This window comes from Aotus nancymaae, unplaced genomic scaffold, assembly GCF_030222135.1.
Source record: "Aotus nancymaae isolate 86718 unplaced genomic scaffold, 86718_ANA_hifiasm-v0.15.2.pri h1tg000031l, whole genome shotgun sequence".
Lineage (NCBI taxonomy): Eukaryota > Metazoa > Chordata > Mammalia > Primates > Aotidae > Aotus > Aotus nancymaae.
The window spans coordinates 2,289,261-2,310,994 of record NW_026988444.1 but is presented as its reverse complement, the minus strand read 5'-3'; the positions used below and the strand labels follow the sequence as shown (position 1 = coordinate 2,310,994).

Genomic DNA, 21,734 nt, shown 5'->3' with positions numbered 1-21,734 from the left:
TACCTCAGTGGACACATCCAAGTTCCTGCCTTCATGCCACCTAAGATCTAATGAGGTGTTGCGGGGGATGTGGACATACAGCAAGCAAATAATCAAGTTACTGTAGATTCCACATCGTGCTATGTGTAGACTTCACATGGTGTCATGCATAGATCCCACATGGTGTTATGTGTAGACTCCATATGGTGTTATGTGTAGACCCCACATGGCCTTGTATGTAGACCTCACACGGTGTTATGTGTAGACCCCACATGGCATTGTGTGTAGACTCCACATGGCCTTGTATGTAGACCTCACATGGTGTTATGTGGAGACTCCACATGGCCTTGTGTGTAGAGTCTACATGGTGTTGTGTTTAGACCACACATAGTGTTGTGTGTAGGCCCACATGGTGTGTAGACCCCATATAGTGTTGTGTGTAGGCCCCACATGGCATTGTATGTAGACCCCACATGGCATTGTGTGTAGACTACACCTGGTGTTGTGTGTATACTCGACACAGAGTTGTGTGTGGATCCCTCACAGTGTTGTATGTAGTGTGTAGATTCCACATGGCATTGGTGCACAGAGAAAGGAAGCAGAGGTAGGAGAAGGTGACATGGCACAGGCCAGTCCAAGGCACCTCCTGAGAAGGTGTGACGTTTGAGGAGAAACCTGCGGGGAGTAAAGGAGTAAGCCACGCAGCTCTGCAACGGAGGCGAGTTTCAGGAACATGTGAAAAGACCCTGAGCTGGGAGCTAGGGGGCCAGCAGGATGGAGCAGAGTGAGGGGAAGGGAAGGAGGTGAGTTAGAACATGGGGTAGAGGGGTCTCGGGGCCATGGCAAGGAGCTTTCTGAGTGACATAGGGAGCCAGGAGAAGCTAAAACAGGACATGAACTGACCTGTGTTTCAATAACATCACCTGGGCTCGGGGGGAGCGGGGCATATATGCTGTGTCCATGACACTCACACAGAGAGACTTTCACTCTGTCTGGGAGGAAGGTCAGACCATCCCTTTATATAGAGTCACAGACATACCGCCAGCGACTCCCTCATCTCCTTTTCCCAGCTCAGAATCCACCCATGGGCTCTGAGCAGGGACTGCTGCCCTGGGGCCAGGACATGGAACAAGAGCCACCTCCCCTGCTGGTGGTAGGGGCACTCTGCCAGTGAATTAAACCCAGGCTCAGCCAACATGTCTGCCTTTGGCCCTTGACTTCCTCCCTCCTTCGTCTTTCCCCATACTATGAGAAAATACATCATAGGAGTTAAAAGGATGGGTCCAGGAGCCGTGCTGCTCAAGTTCAAATCCCAACTCCACCAATAGTAGCCTGGAAAGTTGCTTCACCTCTCACTGCCGCAGTCTCTCCATCTGTTCAAGGCGTTTGATGCTATTTGCACTTCCCTCACAGGGTTGTTAGGAGTTCAATGTGTCATCGCATGCCCAGCATGGAGAAGAGTACCTGGCTCACAAGATTGCCACATGAGTGACTGCCACATGAGTGAGTGCCACATGAGTGAGTGCCACATGAGTGAGTGCCACATGAGTGACTGCACATGAGTGAGTGCCACATGAGTGAGTGCCACACGTGCCACCTGGGTCTCGGCTCCTGCCCTTGTTGTTATTGTCAGTGTCTCTGCCACAGGAATGGCTTTGCCTGGGTCTCCCTGCAATGCTGCAGCTGTCCCTGTGGTCCCAGGATGAGGAATCAGCCTTCTCTGTGAGGCCTGGGAGCCCCGCATGGTGCCATGGCTGCTGCTTAAGCTCTGAGCCAGCCCAGCCCTGCTTCTTGGCTGTCTGACTGCCCCTGGGGAGCCCTGCATCAATGCCCTCCTGGCTGGTATCTGGTACCACCTGCTCCGCTGCGGGGTCAGCCACTCAGGACCCCAAGCCTCGTGCCCTCCTGTGTAGGCTTGACTTTTGTGATTGTTGTAATTGCTTTGACCAGACAGTCCCCCAAGGCTGCTCCCTGGACTGGTCCACACACCTTTTTAGCACCCACCAAATGCCACTTTGTTTTCCTCCATGCTGAAGGCTGTGCCTCTCCACAGCTGACATGCCTTCTTGTCCTTGGTTTCATGATACCTGATGGAGTGCTCAGAGAACTTGGTTATTGAATGATGTATCTACTTCTTAGATGTTACCACCTTCTTAACCACCTGTGAAACACTTTTACCTGAAAATGACTAGTTTAAATTCTGCACCTTAAACAACAGACTCTGGGCTCACCATGCACCCCACACCCCCCAGCTCCCTCCCTCACCCTCAAATCCCCTAGGTGCGCTCGGGGCCTCCTGTTCTCCCAAGTCCTCCTTGTTCCCTCCTCCCTCCCAGCACATCCCAGCACCCCTGCCTCCATTCACCCCAGGCCCTGTCTGTATGAGAGATACCTGTTTAAAAACAGCTCAATAAAGCTGCACTTACTTAATGTACAGTTTGGTGAGTTTAATATGCACATACCCATTGAGACCATCACCACAATCAAGATAATGTACCTGTTGCCTCCACAAATTTCTTTGTGTCCCCCTATTTTTTTTTACTGTGTTAAGAGCACTGAACATGAGATCAGTTCTCTTAACTCATTTTTGCGTGCAGAAAGGAGGTATAACCTTAAACCCAGGCGGCCTACATCTTGGCTTGGGTCCTGTAGGACAGAATTACCTTATGCTAAAGGCCACTGTAAAACTCTACCATGAGAAGCGGGCACCGTTGGCTTTCAGAAGAACTTTAGCAAGCTTTCAGAGCATTGGGGTGCTTCACATTCCAGAGGAAATTTCATAAAAGGACTCATTAGACCATGCAACACCGTCATTTTAACAGGCCGTTGTAAGATAATTTACGCTCTGAGTTTTGAAGCAGCGAATGCCTTTTAGTCATGTTGGAGAATTATGAAACAATCGAAATTTGTGCCTGAGCCATTTAAGCATCCATTGGCACAAGTGGTATTTACTGAGCATCTCTGGACTGCCAGCAGTGGGAAGTGCAAGGGACGAAGTGTTGTTTGTGTGCTGTTGAGGGACTCACAGTGTCCTAGGGGAGAGACCCAGGTAGACACGGAAGCAAAGCGTTAACCGGAGTGTCAACAAAAAGCTATGAGGGTCCAGAGGATGGGGGAGCGCTGGAGTTTGGCTTGGACGGGGAGGAGGGTTTACATCAGGGAAAAGAGTAGCGTGGGATGAAGCGGGGTAAGACTGATGTTACATGCTGCTGTCACGGCCTTCCTTCAGAGGCGACAGGAACAGGCATAGAGAGTGGACGGTGAATTCTGAATATACAGCTGAGATTTGCCACGTATCCACTTGTTCTTGAGTATGTTCAGAAGAGCAGGGTTTTGGCTGGGCGCGGTGGCTCACACCTGTAATCTCAGCACTTTGGGAGGCCGAAGTGGGCAGATCACTTGAGATCAGGAGATCAAGACCAGCCTGATCAATACGGTGAAACCCCATCTCGACTGAAAATACATAAATTAGCCAGATGTGGTGGTGCACACCTATAATCTCAGCTACTGGGGAGGCTGAGGCAGGAAAATCACTTGAGCCCAGGAGGCGGGAGTTGCAGTGAGCCAAGATCATGTGACTGCACTCCATCCTGGGCAACAGAGTGAGAATCCATCTCAAAAAATAAGATAAAATAAATAGATAAATAAAAATAAGAGCCAGGTTTTAAGGGCTTGTCAGTCTGAGGTACAGGGAATACTTCTGACTGTCGGAAAACTCCACAAATTGTATGTAGAAGTTTTCATGCACGAACATTTTCCTGGAGAGAGATCCATATTTGCCTTCAGTTTTTGAAGAGTGTGTGTTCCTAAGAGCTCATAATGGTTGTACCTGTGCCAGGCGGCTGCCCTCTACCTGGGAAGCAATCTGTGGTGGCACTGGTTGTCTCTGAACTGCTACCCAGAGACTGCCTTCTTATCTGACCTTGGGAATGTTAAATCTGCATATGCCATTTTATCCAAGCAGCTCCCATTCTAGGCGCCTAGAAAATGCTGGTTGAAATGAACTGAATGCTTATCTAAGTTGTATTTCTATTTCTTCAACATACCCTATATGGCCAGTAAGAGCATCTTTAACCAACTCAGTAACTGCCCCACTGGCATAAACGAGAAGGCAGGAGGCCTCCCTGTGAAACCAGCAGGAAGTCTCCACGTTCCCTGGTGCACCTCCCAGCCCAACTAGAAAATGCACTTTTGTTTTGAAAGCATCCATTCTGGTAGTCTTTGGGGAGTAACTACATCCCCCACACCTCACCATTAATGGAGAGCTGGAAAAGACTCTTTGGAATAGAGGCTTCCAAAAGCCATCAGCTACATTTCTGAAAAGGCAGTAAAAGGGAAAGAAAGAAAGAAATGAACATTGTCAATTATAAGGAAATTATTCTTGACATTTCACATAGCATAAAAAAGAGGACTGTGCACAATAAATTAAACAATCTTGATGCTCCCATTGCGAAGGGGTCACTTTCAAGTAACTTTCATTCCAGCTGTGTCTTTGGGGGAGTCCATTAAATCTCCTTTTGGCCCCAACTTCCCCACCTTTGAGAGGTCAAGTCTCACATGGCTATGGTGAAAATCAAATGAGGTGAAGGACGTTGAAAGAACTTATAAAAGATTCAGTCTATACAAATTAAAGCTTCCACGGCCATCATTAATACTGACCGTCTTCGATAACTTTGCTGCAACTGGTCTTGAAGTCACTTGAGATGATAGTGACTGCCTTCATGTCACCCACCGGCCACCAGGTGGACTCAGCTGCCCTGGCTTGGTGGCTGCCTAACCTATTTCTCACTGCTTCCTAAGCGTCCTTCCCTCTCAATGCCTTTCCTATAAGACTCTTCCTCAGTCAGGTGGTCAGGTGCGGTCCCCCCACCCTCTAACCTCTCTCCTCCCCAGCATTTCAGGGCTCACTCCTGGAGCTCATGGAGGTGGGCAGATGGCAGGTAGGGTAGAGTTTGGGGTTGGGAGCTTTCCTCCTTCCCTAGGGCTCTGGCACAACTTCTGTTCACCTCTTTCACGGAAGAGACGTTTCCCCTGAAGTTCTACTCTTGTCTCCTCTCTCTTAACTCCTGGTCTCCTGGGAAGTCTCATCTACTCTGTGACTCCAGCTCTTGCCCCCAGGACACTGTAAATGCCACTTTCTCATGTGCCTAGGGCTCCGAGGGAGTGCCCGGCACACGGCAACCTCTCAGCAATTACCCCTGAAATGAATGCACCCTGGCTTCCCATGCCTCCTTCTTGTCCCTGGGCACACTGCGCTCCTCTGTGAGCTCCCTCAGATCCTTCCTCCCTTCCTCGCCCTCCCCTGCTCGGAGTCTCCCACCAGGGTTAACTCTGTCCTTGCCAAGCCTGATCCTGTGGGCCGTCACTCTGTCCTCTTGTGTTTCTCCCTTCAGTTTCTTTGCCCTCTGGTGACCTCTTGGCACCAGCACTCTACTCATCCATTCCTGGGGTCCCTGCTCTCAGGCCGCGTAGCACTTCTGGTAGACACAGCCCACCCGGTCTCCATTCCCAATGGAGCCATCCACGGCTGCTCAGTCTCTCCCACACCCTGTTCATTTTTCTCCCCCAAACGACCTCAGCTCCTCCTGGCTTCCTTCTTAATGAGTTAATAACATTTGTCTCCACTCTTCCCTTCTTCCTTTGGGTACAGGAGGGTGCATCTCCTTCTTCACCCAGGTGAGTCCCTCTGTCTCTGCATTCCATCCAACAGGTCCAGGCTCTGGCGCCCACGGTCATCCCCTCCTCCCTGTGTCTGTTGCTTCTTCTGTCCTGCCTCCTTCCCTTCAGCCTGTCCAACTGCTCCGTGGTTTCAGGTATTTGCACACACACCACAGCCAAAGCCACACCTCTTTCTGGGACCCTATTTAGTGTCAGGATACCCCCTTATTTCTTTGTTCTCCTTTCCATTGATTCAATACATGCAAAGTGTTTAGAATAGAAAATAGATGAGTGACCATCACCATCGTGATCATTGTGATTTTTGTAGCAAACATTCTTAAATGTTTGTCCAAGTTCACCACCCCCATTTCCTCCTCCTCTAAAAGCCCCTGAAATCTCAGAAGCCACAAGCTGGATTTGATTCTGCCACACCCTGCAAGTATTCTGACTAAGATCATCACTGGCACCCCAATCACCAAATCTAAAGGAGGATTTTGGTCCTCATCATACTCCACCTCTCCATCGGCTTCAGGTCCAGTTGGAGCCTCTCTCTTTTTTCCCTGAAATGCTCTCCAGCTTCATCATATTGGGCAGCCACTATTCTGAAGCCTCCCCATCCCCAGGCACAGCTGAGGTCATCATTGGAGTCATCAGAGCTCAGTCCTCGGATCCCCTCTCTTTTCTGTCCTCACCCACCCCTAGGGGACTTCATGCTGTTTCTTGGCTTTAGATATCATCTATATCCTGAGCACTAGCAAATGTACTTGCTGGCCTTGGCCTTCCCCTTGAATTACAGACTGGTGCACCTGAGCTTCCCCTTGACATCAGCTGCTCTCGGACATTCAGTGGGCATCTGAAGCTCACCATGTTTGAATCAGAACTTCTGATGTTTCTACCAAACCTGTTCTTCAAATCTTTCTCCAATTTCAGTGAATTCTTCCAATCGCTTAAGCTTGGAGTGAACGTTCATTCCTGTCTACTTCTTACACCCCACATGAAACTCCCTAGCAGATCATGTTGGCTTGAGAATCAGGTCACATTCTCCCCCCTCCACTGCCCCATTCTGCTCCAAGCCCCCATCAGCTTCTCCCCGCTCCCACAATAGCCTTTTAATGATCTCCCTGCATCAGATCTGGCTCCCCTGCCCTCTCCTCTCTGCTATAGCCTTCTGTCAACATCAGTAAAATTAATATCAGTTTTGTCAGTTAAGTCAGACACAGGGATCTTGTTACAGTCAGATTGTGTCATTCCTCTGAGCAAAATTCCCCACTGGCCACCAGCTCACTTCATCCAGGCCAAAGTCCTCATCACGTGCGAGGCTGTGAGTGGTCCTGTCATCCTGACTCATCTCTTCTCTTCCTCATTCCTTCTGTTCGAGCCGCACTGTCCTGTGCACTGTGCCCTGAACATGCGACACACCTCTGCTTCGTTTCTGTGCACATTCTGTCCCTTCTGTTCCTGAAGGCGTTTGCATGGCTCCCTCCCTGACTTCCTTCGAGCCTTCACTCACATGACACCTTCTTAGTACACCCTCTCTGGCCAGGGATGCTACAATTTCACCCGCTCTTCCCATCACTACATACCCACTTCTCTTCTTTGCTTTAAATATTCTTTTACTAACACTTAATAACTAACATTTCACATTTTATTATTTATCTTGTATATTATTGGTCTCCCCAATGTCTTACTAGAATAGAAGCTTCATGATGCAGGGTTTTTTTGACAGCTTTCTCACCCCAGAAATAGAAACAGAGCCTAACCCATAGGCGGCACTCAGTAAATAGCTATAAAATAAGATTCTTTTAAAAATCATTTTCATGTGCCCATCTTCTGCTCCATAGCCATTGGTGTCTCCTTATCTCATTGTTATTTTCCTCAGGATATTTTATCCAAGCCCAGGGCTTCACCTGAAATGGTACCATGTGATGGAGAGCAATATTGTTCCACTGTTTTTATTTCTTCCTGAAACCACACCCTTTTCAATCGACTCTGAAGCAGAATATACATTTCCCAGCCAATTGAAGTTGAACTCAACTATGTGATTTGCTTTGGCAGCCTGAACAAACACGTGGAGCCCAAGTCTAGCCATGCTTAGCAGCAATGAGCAGAGCCCCCACAGCTGACCTGCTGATGTGTGAGCCATCTCACTTGCTTCTGAGTTTGGGGAGGTGGTTTGTTATGCAGCAGTAGCTGACTGATACACATTTTAGTAACTCCCAAGTTCATTCCTGAGTCTAAGTCTCTATCCTGAGTTCAGGGTCCAAGTTCCACTTTTTAATTGCTTCCCGGACAGGGCCCTTGAAATTCTTGCAGGGATTTAGCAGCTTCTCATCTTCCACCCCATTCCCAGCCAGCTCTGATTTAGCCAGGACACTTTAAATTATCAGGCAATTAATTGGCTCATTAAATGGAAAAGCCCAGTGGCAGGATGGACTTTGGGTCAGCAAATTCAGTGGCTCCATGCTGCCGTCAGGGATCCAATTTGTTCCCGTTTGGCTGCTTGGCCTTCCATTGTGTTGGTTTCATTCCAAGGCCGGCCACCTTCATAGGCCTAGGATGGCTGCCATTCCAGCCTGGGATTCTTTAAACACACACAGTAGGCAGGAGGAGGTCTTCCCACAACACTCAAGCTCAAATCTGGAGTTTTATGCTGGTTAGATCACCCTTGAAGTGAACACTGTGGCCAGGGGAATATCATTTGCTGAATGGCTCAGAACTGTGCTGTTTGAACCATGTCAGGTGGATGGGGTCCGGCTGCTTGATGTAGACCTGTGCTGGGGTGGGGATCTGTAGAAGCGGCACGGAGTCCATTGCCCCAAAGAACTCAGCTACTGCACAAGGGGAGAGGCAGAAAGGGTATCGAGAGCACCTGGCATCTGCCACACGTCCCTTCTGTGTTTCCAGCACTGACGTGCTGTCTACTGGTCATTCTGGTTGGTGTTTCCCTAGCTCCCGGGCACTCTCTTGGTCACCAGGTCTAGCACTCCCTAGACACTCTCACATCTGTGTCTCTCTCCGGTCTCACTGCCACTGCCTGTATCAGTCCCCCATATCTCAATTACGATGAATCACTTACTGCAAAATGCTAATATGCTATTAGAGGAAAGTAAAGCAATACTGCTAAGTAAAAAGGAAAAGAATTAATGTCACCCACATGACCCAGAAATCACAATTCACATTTTCATGTCTGTCCATTTGAATTACATTCTTTGAAGATTTTAATCGAACTGTATGACTAGGTTCAGAAACACAGCCTGGTCCGTATTGCACATGGAGTTAGGTGATTTCTCACTTTCTTGAGTCCTTTCTGGATTTTGGGCTGGCAAATCCATCCATGTGGTTGTGGGTGTTTGGGGACATTGAAGCCAATGCACAGCCATTTTTTTTTTAGTTTAAAGGAAGCTCAGGAGCTCAATAGGAAGTGCTGAAGCTCGACCCCAGATATGTACAGATGTGCCAGACTAGGCAGAGGTGGGGGGAAAATGATGGAAACCAAATTGCAGAGGGACAGAGAAAAATCGCATGAGTGAGAAGGCTGGCAGGGGAGGTGTGAGGAAGCAGGGGATTTCAGGTATAGTGTGGGGGTACACTGGAACCTTCTCGTACCCAGTTTTCATTTTCCTTAAAGAAACAACTTCATGTCCTGAAAATGCAAAACTGAAAGAATTATTTTGGTAGATCCCCAACTCCCAACCCCTTCTCCTAGAGGAGATCCAATGGAGGAAAGAAATCAACCAAGAACATGTAACGATGAAAGCATTATCTTACCAGATGGAGAGAAAGATGAGAACCCAAGGCCGCCAGCAGCCACTGAGATGCCACCACTTGATGGCGGCAGCAGAGGGTGGTGGAGGTGCTACTGTTACCATGAGTGCTAGCGGGTAGATAGGGCGAAGGTGGAAAGTGTCGCAGACCGGCAGCCGTCAAAGGTGGCTTCTCTAGCTCTGGGGTGGACAGCTGTCTTCAACTGTCACCTCACGTGGGAAGATAGTCCAGAGGGCTCAGTGTTAAGCAGCTGACATGAGCATTTCTTTTTCTTTTCTTTTCTTTCTTTCTTTTTTTTTTTTAAGACGAAGTCTCACTCTGTTGCTCAGGCTGGAGTGTAGTGGCGTGATCTCGGCTCGCTGCAACCTCTGCCTCCTGAGTTCAAGTGATTCTCCTGCCTCAGCCTCCCAAGTAGCTGGGATTACAGGTGCATTCCACTACACTCGGCTGATTTTTGTACTCTTAGTAGAGATGAGGTTTCACCATGTTTGTTCGGCTGATCTTGAACTCCTGACCTCAGGTGATCTGCCCACCTTGGCCTCCCAAAGTGCTGGGACTAAAGGCTTGAGCCACTGCGCCCTGCCCTAACATAAGCATTTCTAACATACATAAAGCACAGATAGTAAAGCCCCCAGATTCATACTCAGTATACTGTCATGCAAATTGAATTCATACTCAATATGCTGTCATGCAAATGGAATCTTTTCTATTTAAAAGTGTTGAGAATATTCATTTGAAATGTGAAATGTGAATAGTCAATTTGAAATTTGAATAGAGAAGGTAGTGACCACGTGGTTCATATAATTTTGTACTTCTTGGCCCTTTCCTGTTGTAAAGAGCTGTGACCCTTTACACCAGCTCCAGACTGGTGATATATAGCACTCAGTGAAACCAACACCTTATTGAACGATCAAATATGTCAAAAGGAAATTTAGGGCAAGTGGCAGGAAAAGCTTCATAGCAGGAAAATCTTATGGGAACATAAAATTATTTCCCAAGGAAGTTGTTAAAAATCCATTATGCGAGCCATTTATAAATGTGTTATTTATCAACATCTTGCAAAAAAAAATGTGGGACAGCACATTACCAACAAAATTCCTGTACTGGCAAGCTAGCCCACATGCTTTAACAGAACTTTTTTTCAAGTCTGCTGATGATTTAATTTATAGCATTCCTTTCTTTCATGTGATAGAGAATGTTATTTTCTTGCAATATGATACATAATACCAAAATGAAACAGTTGCTTTCTGAGAATGAACATGGAAAGATATTTTTTGTTGTTCCTCCTAGCTCTCAATTTGTAAATCAGTGCAAAATACATGTGAAAAATCTGTGTAACTTCAAATGAGTGTGATTTTTTAATAGATTAGTTATGAGAATATGTGCTTAGATGACACAAAATAGATTTATTGCTGATTAACGTGATGTATTAATATTAACGTGGTGATTAGTACATATTAATTTAAAATGACCCAAGGGCAGCTTGGTCAGGAAGGAAGGCATCACAGGGAAAGCCTCTGGTTGGGGAGGACGGTGGAGAAGGATGGGTTGGAAGAAATGCTGAGCAGATGGCAAATACAGTCTAGGATTGGGAGGGAGTGGGTTTAGGGCATTTTATATGAGAAATATTTGTACTCAAGGCTGCATCAAGATGGTACCACTGAAGACCACTGGAAGAGATCTTTTAAAAATCTAAAATATGATTTTTAACGTGAGATCTCCCCAAAGAGGAGAAATTAATTGGAAAAAATGCATTCGTATGAGCCACCCCAATCTATACTTCAGGGATATCTCTATATGTGCTTAAGGCCTAAATAATGCAAGGCATTTTTAGACATCAAAGTCTGAAGGAAAAAAATGGTGTGTGGAGCCCACAAGATATCAACTACCAAGTTTCTAATTTACAGAGCAGCCTGAAAGGATCAGAGAACATCCTGTAACCGTGTCTGAGTGACCACTGTAAAGTTCTTCAAGCTATGGAAAATACTGAAGTCAAATATTTACAGTACTGAAGGGCCCACATGCAACGGAAAATAATCCCCAAATTAAAAACATCTGGGGGAAAAGTCCTAGGAAGAGCCAAGTAATGAAAGAGCGATGAAGATGCAGAATGCATTTGTGGAAGGCGCATGAAGAAGGGAGCCTTTTTCTTCCTTTTTCTCTTTTGTTCTCTTTTTCAGGTAATGAGGCTACCTTCCTGTGGTGAGCTTAAGGGAAGTGATTTGATTCTGTCTGACTGAGTTTACAAGCTGCCAAATGAAAAAATTTCTACTTCCCATTGCACGAAATAAAGTAATTATTGATGTATAGAATTTGTAGACCATCTTAGATGTTAAAACACTGGAGAAGTGAAACATATGTGTATATAATTACCTAGGATCAGTCAATTGAGGAATGTTTTATCTGGGTTATAGAAAAACAAGAAAGGGAGACAATTTAAAGAGAAGAAGAAAAATACTGGCTTTGGTTGCAGTCAAGTCCTGGATCCATGTGTTACTAATCATTATTTTAGGCCAGTTGTCGAAACCTCTCCCAGCCTCAGTTTGCAAGTCTTTAAAATGGGACTCTGTGATAAAGATTCATTGACAGAATTGCTGGGCATGGTAGCTCACACCTGTAATCCCAGCATTTTGGGAGGCCGAGGCGGGTGGATCACTTGAGGCTGGGGGTTTGAGACCAGCCTGGTCAACATGGTGAAATCTTGTCTTTACTAATATGCAAAAATTAACCAGGCCTGGTGGAACTTGCCTGTAATTCCAGCACTTTGGGAGGCTGAGGTGGGTGGATCACTTGACGCCAGGGTTTTGGGACTAGCCTGGTCAACATGGTGAAATTTCATCTCTACTAATATACAAAAATCAGCCAGGCTTGGTGGAACGTGTAAGCTATTAGGGAGGCTGAGGCACAAGAATTGCTTGAACTTGGGAGGTAGAGGTTGCAGGGAGCAGAGATTGTACCACTGCCTTCCAGCCTTGGCAACAGAGCAAAACTGTCTCAAAAAAAAAAAAAATGCAGATGAAGCACACAGCTTTATACCTGGCCCTCAGAAAGTACAGATCACCCGGCGTTTGCCATTACGGTTATTGTCGTTGTGTTGTTGTTTTTGTTGTAAGTGTTGTTATCACATTTTTACTCAGGGAAGCAAAGTGTCAGAAGGAGGTTAAGATTCTATCAAACAACAGGGTCCTAATGAGAAGTACTTATAAAATTTTAAGGGTTAAAACTCTTTTGGAAGCATTTTGGATGATAAGCCACATAAAATAACAGGGTTAAGTATTTTTTTTTCCTTTAATGAGAACAGTTGCAGGAATGCAAGGAGTGCCCCTGGGGTATGTTCAGATGGTCTCATGTCGAATGTACTGAGGAGAAAAAAAAATAAAACCCAATGTGAATGAACAAGCCCCACTCCCTGAGTTTCCTTATTTATAATAGGATATCGTACACGGGTAGACTCTCACGGCTGCTATCTAGCTTAATACAAGTGGTTTTGAAGTCTTGGATGTGTGTTATTTATGCTGTGCATGGAACACTTATTTAGCGTTTCCACCTTGAAAGCCTCCTGTTGCTTAGGCATCGAGAAAACTTTGAAGTTGAGAAAGTTACAAAATTCAAAAGATTGCTCTTGGTTCAGCATACAGGATTATAGTGGGGAATCAGAAGAGGAGAAAAGAATTCAGTGGTATTCAAATCATGTTAGAGACCATTTGATATCTGCCTGCTGTTTAGGGACTGAATAGCAAATTGCAAAGAACTCCTAATCACAGGTATGGTCTAAGTGCCTGTTAGAATACCTTGAGCAATTAACAGTAGCAGCACAACTCTATTAAAAAAAAAGAGTCAGAAACATCCAAATTTGTTGTTGGTCAAACAGGTTGGTTTAGTTACTGGCATGGTCAATGACACTGGTGGCTAAAAATCCATAATATATAAGGATACGATAGAATTCACATCCTAAGCCTCTCAGAACTGCAAGGCATGGAAGGGGATACCATGTCTGAAAGTGCCTGTTCAATGCCTGATATAAAGCTAATGATTAATTCAAGTTCTTTTTGTTTTTCCTCTTCTTCCCTTCCCAGAAAACCAAATAAGGGTCCCAATGACATTTTGCCACAGATGTTCCCAACGTTGGAATTGCTGTCAATGTTATGTGTTTATGGATGAGGACCCAGTTTCCTTCCTGACCTGTAGGAGGGATGGAGGAAGATGGCTCTGGGTTTAGGCAGCCATGGCGATGGCCAAACCCCGAGGAGGGGGGACATCCTATACGTGGGACTGCATCAAAGCCCCTGAGTTACCAGTGACTGTGCATTCCTCTGGAGTCCCTCTTATTCTGAACCCCGAGTCCTAGAATGGCTGCCCATAATCTAGAACAGTGTGGGACAATAAATAATACATTTGCACCTCATAGGCCTGAGGATGTAGGTTCAGGGCCCCATGTCGAGAAGAATTGTAAAGTTCAGTTGGAAAGCGAGCCATGATCAATTAGTGATAGCATTTATAACTGGGTTTTCATCCACTAAATGTGTAATATTGACAGCAATTCCAGCAGTGGGAACATCCATGGCCAAATGTCATTGGGACCCTTGTTTGGTTTTCTGGGAAAGGAAGAAGAGGAAAAATGAAAAGAACTTGAATTAGTCACCAGCTTTGCGTCAGACACTGAACAGCACTTTTCAGGCATAGTATCTCCTTCCATGACTTGCAGTAATCAGTTATCGTGGGGAAATCAATTAGTGATGTCTGCCACTGGCTAGGGCTAAAGGAAGGCAGCGTATGCCAGCTTGTGAGATTTCCTATCCACAGTGCAAGACTTGGCTCAAATACCATCTTACAACCATGTCCGAAGATTTAGAATAGAGCAATGTATGAGCTAAAGGGTAATGAGATCATCCCTATCATTGTTCCTATATTTTAGGCAGTTAATTTATTATACCACCTTATATTATAATTGTTTGTTATTCTTACCACCAGATTATAAGCTCCTTGAGGGCAAGCACTTCTTCTAAATCATCCTTACATAACCATGATTCCCCCTCCCTCTCTCTCACTTCCAACTCTAATGCATGCATTCAGTCTTTCTTCTGGTGACTCATTCAGTGTTTGCTGAGCCCCTATTAGGGACTAGAAGTGACAACAAGAGGACAAGGCTCAGCTCTGTGGAGCTTGTGGCTTGGCATAAGATAGGTGCCCAGAAGCTCTGCTGCTGAATCTGCCTGCTGGACTCATTGCATCCTACTCCTAAGGCCTGGCCTGTGGTGACCTGGGCTGGAAATGCTGGAGACCCAGGGGGTCCCAGGGGCAGTTTGTTAGCAGAGGTGGTTGCATTTTCTCAAATCTCTAGAAGTTTCTGGAGTAAGCTTGGAAAGCCAGGCAGCTTCTGATGAGTAAGCAGAGGCTGCCACCGCTCAGTGTGGGAAACTGAGCACAGGTCAGCGCAGAGGGAAGGCTCATCTGTCCTGGGTTGCAATGATCAAAGGCCTGTTTCATGGAATTCTCCCCCTGCATTCCTGCTTTCTTGTGAGAATTAATTAGACATTTCACCTTAACTTCCCTTGTCAGAAAAATTGAAAGGATAAGACTAAGTTATTTTGTATCTATTGAGCTAATGTTTGCATTTCGAACTTCCTAAATCATCTCAGGCAGTCTACTTGAAAGAAGCGTGTCCTAGACTTAGAATAATGTTTAATTTTTAGAAAATGCCATTGTCTTTCCATGGAAGGTTAGTAATTCCAAAGAAGTCCATATAACATTATCTAATCCTTCTGTTAACATGGAGATCGCTTTCTTTGTCAGAGTCTTCTTGTCTTTCTTTTTTTTTATTTTTATTTTTTATTTTTTGTATTGTATTTTAGGTTTTGGGGTACATGTGAAGAACATACAATATTGTTGCATAGGTACACACATGGCAGTGTGATTTGCTGCCTTCCTCCCCATCACCTATATCTGGCATTTCTCCCCATGCTCTCTCTCCCCAACTCCCCACCCCCCGCTGTACCTCCCCTGTTTCCCCCCAACAGACCCCAGTGTGTGATGCTCCCCGCCCTGTGTCCATGTGTTCCCATTGTTCAACACCCGCCTATGAGTGAGAACATGCGGTGTTTGAGAGACTTCTTGTCTTAATGGTGAAGGGTATAAACGTTTCAACAGCTGTGGAAGAAATGTTTATTACCCTCCAGTTAGGCAAAGAGATCCGTCTTTCCCAAAACAATGCTTGGGGTTAAAGACTTGCCTCCCCTTTGCAATTTAGTTTGCACCTTTATTTCTGAGAATGACTTCAATTTAGGCAGTCGGTAAATCAAGGGTCTGACTACAAGAAAATCCCCTCTTTCTTGTCCCTGTCGGCAAAAAGGAAGGTGTTCTGGTTTGTGGTAGTTGTTTTGGGTGTGAGTGTTGTTTGATTTTTCTGTAGAGGTTTCTCAAGGAAGCTGACTTGATTTTTCCAGGTGCCACAGTCTGTTATGACACTCCTAGGCATCAAGAACAGCTCAAAACCTCTATGCTGCTGAAGACAGCAAGTTAAGATAGAAGTCCCCCTGGTAGAAAAATCCAGTAGGTTCAGGTTCCTTGAGGTTCCCACCTTTTGCCTCAATCGTCTTTACCTGTTTAGTTCCTTCCATTATGGGAAAATCCCTGGAGATGCTGCAATGCCAGTGGCACCAGGAGCCCCCATGTGACAGCCAGGGGGAGACCATTCTCATTAGGAACAGTCAGATCCCCATGGCAATGCCACTTTCATCCTGCATGCCATGCTCGGAATCCTTCCAGGCTCGCCAGTGTCAGTGGGACAAAGTGGAAACGTTAGAGTCCTCCTTGGGAAGGCGCGGGTGCCTCCAGCCTAGTACTCTCTCTCCACCCTCTGGGCCCTCTGGTAGACACGTTCTGTTCCTGGCGACCTTGGGCATCTGAGATTTCCATGTTCTGTGCTGGCAATGGCCTCTAGTGGCCTCCCTGGCCCTGCCCTGTGAACATTTCCGACTGCGACCCACACTGCAGAGCCCAGGCTCTGTCACACACTGAGTGGCCCAACCACCTCTACACACACTTTTTATCCAACTCCCTAAGTTAATTATTATGTATTCCATAAAGGGATCTTGGAGATCATGTAGTCTGACACCCCATTTAGTAGGCAAGAAGATTGAGGCCTAAGAGGCAAAAGGAGTTAGTTCACGTAGAACCCAAGGGTCCTGGCGTATGCTTGAGCAGCACATACACTAAGATTGGAAGAACGCAGAGAAGCTGAGCATGGCCCCTGCACAGGAGAACGTACACATTCATGAAGGATTCCGTATTTTTATGTTTATTCTGACACTGTTCACAATAGCAAAGTCAGGAAATCAACCCAAGTGCCATCAATGGAGGAGTGGATAAAGAACACGTGTGGTTGGACACGGTGGCTCACACCTGCAATCCCAGCACTTTGGGAGGCTGAGGTGGGTGGATCACCTGAGGTGAGGAGTTTGAGATCAGCCTGGCCAACATGGCGAAACCCTGTCAAAAAATACAAAGAAAATTAGCCGGGCATGGTGGTATACGCCCGTAGTCTCAGCTACTTGGGAGGCTTAAGCAAAAGAATCCTGTGAACCCAGAGGTGGACAGAGGTTGCAGTGAGCTGAGATTGCACCACTGCATTCCAGCCTGGGTGACAAACTGAGGCTCCATCTCAAAAAAAGAAAAAAGGAAAAGAATATGTGGGGTATACATTCAGCCATAAAGAGAATGGAATCGTGTTTTGCAGCAACATGGATAGAAGTGGAGGCCATTTTCCTAAGTGAAATAACTCAGAAACAGAAAGTCAAATATTGTACGTTCTCACTTAGAAGTAGGAGCCGCACAGTGGGTCCACATGGACATGCAGGGGAATCCGTGGAGACTCCAGAAGGTGGGGAGGGTGGGAAGTCAGTAAGGGCTGAAAAATTACCTCTTGGGTCCAGTGTTCATTATTTAGGCAATGGGCATATTAAAAGCCTAGACGTCACCACTACGTGATATAAACATGTAATGGAACTACATTCCTACCCCCTAGATCTGTAAGAATAAAAAAATACAGTAGGGACAAAAAAGAACCCAAGGGTCATTACTACTACACTTTGTTATCTTTTATTTTGTTCTCTTATCAGCTATTTATTTATTTATTGAGACAGGGTCTCACTCTGTTGCACAGGCTGGAGTGCAGTGGTGTGATCTTGGCTCACAGACTCAAGCGACTCTCCTGCCTCAGCCTCCTGAGTACCTGGGACTACAGGTGCGTACCACTACCGCCCCACTAATGTTTGTATTTTTAGTGGAGACAGAGTTTCACTGTTTTGGCTAGGCGGGTCTTGAACTCCTGACCTCAAATGATCCACCCACCTTGGCCTCCCAAAGTGCTGGGATTACCGGTGTGAGCCAGTGTGCCCGGCCCTCTTATCAGCCTTTGTTGCCCATCTGTGAATCTGTCTAATCTCTCCAACCGGATTCTCAGCCCTTTGAGAATAACTATGTCTTGTTTCCTTTGTGCTACTACTTATTTCCTTTGTATTAGTCAGCAGAGTCTGCAGAGAAGGATCCACTGGCTGAATCAATGGATGGAAGCTGTCTGTGTGCTTTAGAAAACAGCAAATCACCAGGACACCCATCTTGGAGACTTTCCTGACACTCAGAACAGGGGCTGTTGGGCTGCTGGCATCAGAAAGCAAATCTTACCTTGTCATAGAGCAGGCCTGCTGAACAGAGATGGAGCGGTCACTTGGTCCAGTATGGTAATTGTTCAGTGGAGATCCCAAAGCCCAGCATGCTGAGATCACACAGGTATCCGGTACCAAAACCACGACTGGAACACGGTCCTGCCCCGCAGTGTTCCTGGACAAAGGTTGCATGGATGGGAGCTGGGGGAGGGAAGGAGGAAGGGAGAGAAGCTCCAACGCTGGACAGATGTCAGGGCGCCGTGGTTCTGCATGTGTTCCTGCAGCAGGCCCAGCAACCAAGGCCGAGGAGGCCGCAAAACTTCTCCAGTGTCTTTCGCAAGCTTCTGCTCTCGTTTCTCTTTTCAGCTAACCTCCAGGCCCTCTATTTTTTCTCCTTAGGCTCTAGTCTCTGATTAAGATGTGCCTTCTTCCCTCTCAACAGAACTCATCACATCAGGTCCCACCTGTCCCAGAACTCCCTTTATGATCACAGAAAACAGCTCGCTGATCTTGGACAGGGCTGTCAGGTGAGAGACCTCCTCAGACTGATGATTCTTTTAGTCTACTTTTCCAAAACTGCTCCCACTTCTGTCTCTGCCAAACAACCGCTGTCAACAGCTCTTGAAACCAAAAATCGTTGCTCAGGAAGCAAATGTGCTTGTGGGAAGAATGACAGTCTGTCTCATTGCAGAGGGTGGCATTCATGACAGTGTTTGAAGGAATTAACAGGTCAGGCCAGACGACGCTCAGCCTGTTAATCAGGAAGCTTGAGCATGGGTTGTCTTCTACCTTCTTGATGGTTTGACATTGCAGATAAAACCTGGTCATTTTTCAGAAGGATTCCGAAGAGGTTGTGTAAATTGAAGAAATGGCTCGCCCTTGTCAGGAAAGCAGGAATGTGAAGTCTAGTGGACTATTTTACTGCCAAGTTTGTTATCATGAGAACCGCTCTCAGCTCCTTAGTGGAAGGAAACTAAATGTATGCAAGGCGTTATTAGCTTACTCAGATAACAGCACCAGCATAAAACAATGTTGTGACTGATTTGCAAACTTAGTGCAGGGAAGATCCTTAGACGTGATTCTGGAGTTGCCAACCCTGTGAGCTTTCACAGATGCTGTGGGCCACTTTCAGAGCCCACGGATTCAGTGTGTGGCTATTGGGAACAGCTTTGCTATGCAAATCAGTGATCGTTTCTAATGTCCCTAACTGCCACATATGTTTTCATAGGATTATTATTTATGACCCCAAATAAGATTTCCATCTGGTTAGCAGTGAAACAAACCAAGATGTGAGAAAATGGGCAGTTAATTAAAGGTTGCTGTCTGGTCAGGGTGGCATTCCAGACCACAGATCCCGTTATATAGGAGGGATGCCCAGATACGCCCTGAGCGCTCCTCCCTTCCTCTTCCCATTGCAGCCTCTAACTCGGGTGTCTCTTGAAATGCCACTTAGAATCTTTTCACCAAAGATGTAGGTGATTAATCAAGGCCGAGTGTCACAATGACCCATTGTCCCTGAAGGCATTCCTTTTCCTGGCTTCTGACCTTTTCTCTTGGGGCAAATGTGCATTTTCCCAAAGTCTTAATGGACAAGAACTCACAGACAATGGCCCTGCATGTAGCTTTCATTTGCAGGATGGAATGGAAAGTGTTTGGGTTGCTGGAAGTAGGAAAAAGGGCATGCATTAACTCATTCTTTATATTCTCGTCAGAAATCGTACATGTATTTTGAAGAGGAGAGCTTTCCACTCGGTTTTTCATTTTTAAAAGAATCCATTGCACATAAGCCCATCCTGATAATATTAAAGGAAATTAAAAGACTCACCCACAGTCCTGCCACTCTGACAAATTTAATTCTTTCCATTTACCGTGTTTCCCTCTAATCTTGTCCATATACAAAGTTTTTACTCAGTTGTCATCAGAGCTCTCCCCTGGCTTTTAAAAGAATTACATTGTGATGGAGATATCTCTTTTAGATAGTTATGTACCATTATTAAAGATTCAAAATATCATTAATTTCCTTCAAGCTCTATTATGTTTATCATCTATCACTGTGTCAGCACACTAATCACTTCCTCAGTTGCCTCAGGACCATGGCTTAACTATTCACTTTTAATAGAAATCTGACCACCAGAGCCTATCTCTGCATCAACAAAGACATGCCATTCCATGAGCCGTTGATCCTTGAAACAAGTGAAGTCCTTTAATGGTTTCCTACACAGTTGAGATTTTTTTTTTTTTTAGATGGTGAAAATTGAAGGTGAGAGAAGTTTGTGGAAACAAAGAGATTCATCCCTATTCTCCTGTAGTCCCTGGATGAAGAGCAATTGTGGACATCAGCCAGCCTTTACACAGTAATGTGGAGAGTTCTGCTGGAGGGATGCTTCCTCCAACCCTGTGTCCTGGGCTTGGCTGACAGCTGCCCAGGCAGCTGAGATGAGTGAATTGGTTCAGGTTACCCTGAAGGTGCAAGCTTGGACCCTGGCTCTTCCTACATGCACAGCCCTATCCCTCTAACAAAGCATGAGAATATAAGCTTTGGAATCAGAGACTCTGGGTTCACGTTCAGACTTTGACATGGACTTGATATGTGATATGAGGTAAGTGATGTGACCTTCCTCATTCTTCTCGCTTTATATTTGAAACAGAAATTCTATCACTCATTCATTCACTAGATATTTATTGAGCACAGTTCTAGGTCCTGGGAATATCATGGAGTTTGCCGATGAGGAGTAGGGAGGGGATACAGATACTGATCTAATTGTCATCCTAGAAGCTGCAAGTGCTTTCATTAAGGAGTGGAGGAGTACCATGCTGTGAGACCCTGTTAAGAGGGAACTTGAACTTGTTAGGCATGTCAGAGAATGAGTTCACCAGCTGGGGACTGGAGGGAACAGCATTCCCACTTCAGGGAACAGAAAGTAGACAGTCTCTACACTAAGAGGAAGCATCGTCAGGAAAGGTTTCACAGAAGTGGGGGGTCAAGAAATACAGGGGCCAAGGGAGATGTAGCTGAAGGGGTAGGCGCCATGGCCCCTGTTAAGAATTCCCTCCCTGTAATGGTGAATTTTAGGTGTCGACTGGGTTAAGGGATGCCCAGCTGCCTGGTAAAGTATTATTTCTGGGTATGTCTGTGAGGGTGTTTCCGGAAGAGGTTGGCATTTGAATCAGTAACTGAGTAAGGAAGATCCACCTTCACCCAATGTAGGTGATCACCATGCAATGGGTTGAGGGTTCAGATAGAGAAAAAAAAAGACAAAGGAAAGAAGATTCCATTCTTTCTCTTTTGGAGCTGGGACAACTTTCTTCTCCTGTTCTTAGACATAAGAACTTCATGCTCTCCAGCCTTCCGACTTGAGGACTTTCACCAGTGGCCCTGGTTCTAAGGCCATTGGCCTCAGACTAAGAGTTATCCTTACCCCAACAGCCCACTGGTTCTCAGGCCTTCGAACTTAGATCGAGCTATGCTCCTGGCTTTCCTGGTTCCTGAGCTGGCAGAAGGTCTATTGTGGGACCTCTCAGCCTCCATAATTGGGTGAGTCAGTGCCCCTATTAAATCCCTTCTCATATATCTATATTTGTATCTGTCTATATATCCATCTATCTATTTATCCATCTATATTTTCTGCTCTGACTAACACATCTCCTAAGAGCAAAAGGAAGCCACGG

The 21,734-nt window shown here is 45.9% G+C and overlaps 1 long non-coding RNA gene and 1 other non-coding gene across 2 annotated transcripts in view; both read left to right on the top strand.

Moving 5' to 3' along the window:
* LOC105704778 (uncharacterized) overlaps positions 1–21,734 on the top strand; it is an 85,095-nt gene that overhangs the window by 55,549 nt on the left and 7,812 nt on the right. The window contains exons 5-9 of the long non-coding RNA XR_010344987.1: positions 17,564–17,644; positions 17,924–18,140; positions 18,508–18,592; positions 20,310–20,665; positions 21,493–21,600. This is a non-coding gene — a long non-coding RNA (uncharacterized LOC105704778). The remainder of the gene's footprint in view (positions 1–17,563; positions 17,645–17,923; positions 18,141–18,507; positions 18,593–20,309; positions 20,666–21,492; positions 21,601–21,734) is intronic.
* LOC135277407 (U6 spliceosomal RNA) lies at positions 16,594–16,695 on the top strand. Its single transcript, XR_010345009.1, has one exon. It is a non-coding gene; the product is annotated as a U6 spliceosomal RNA (small nuclear RNA).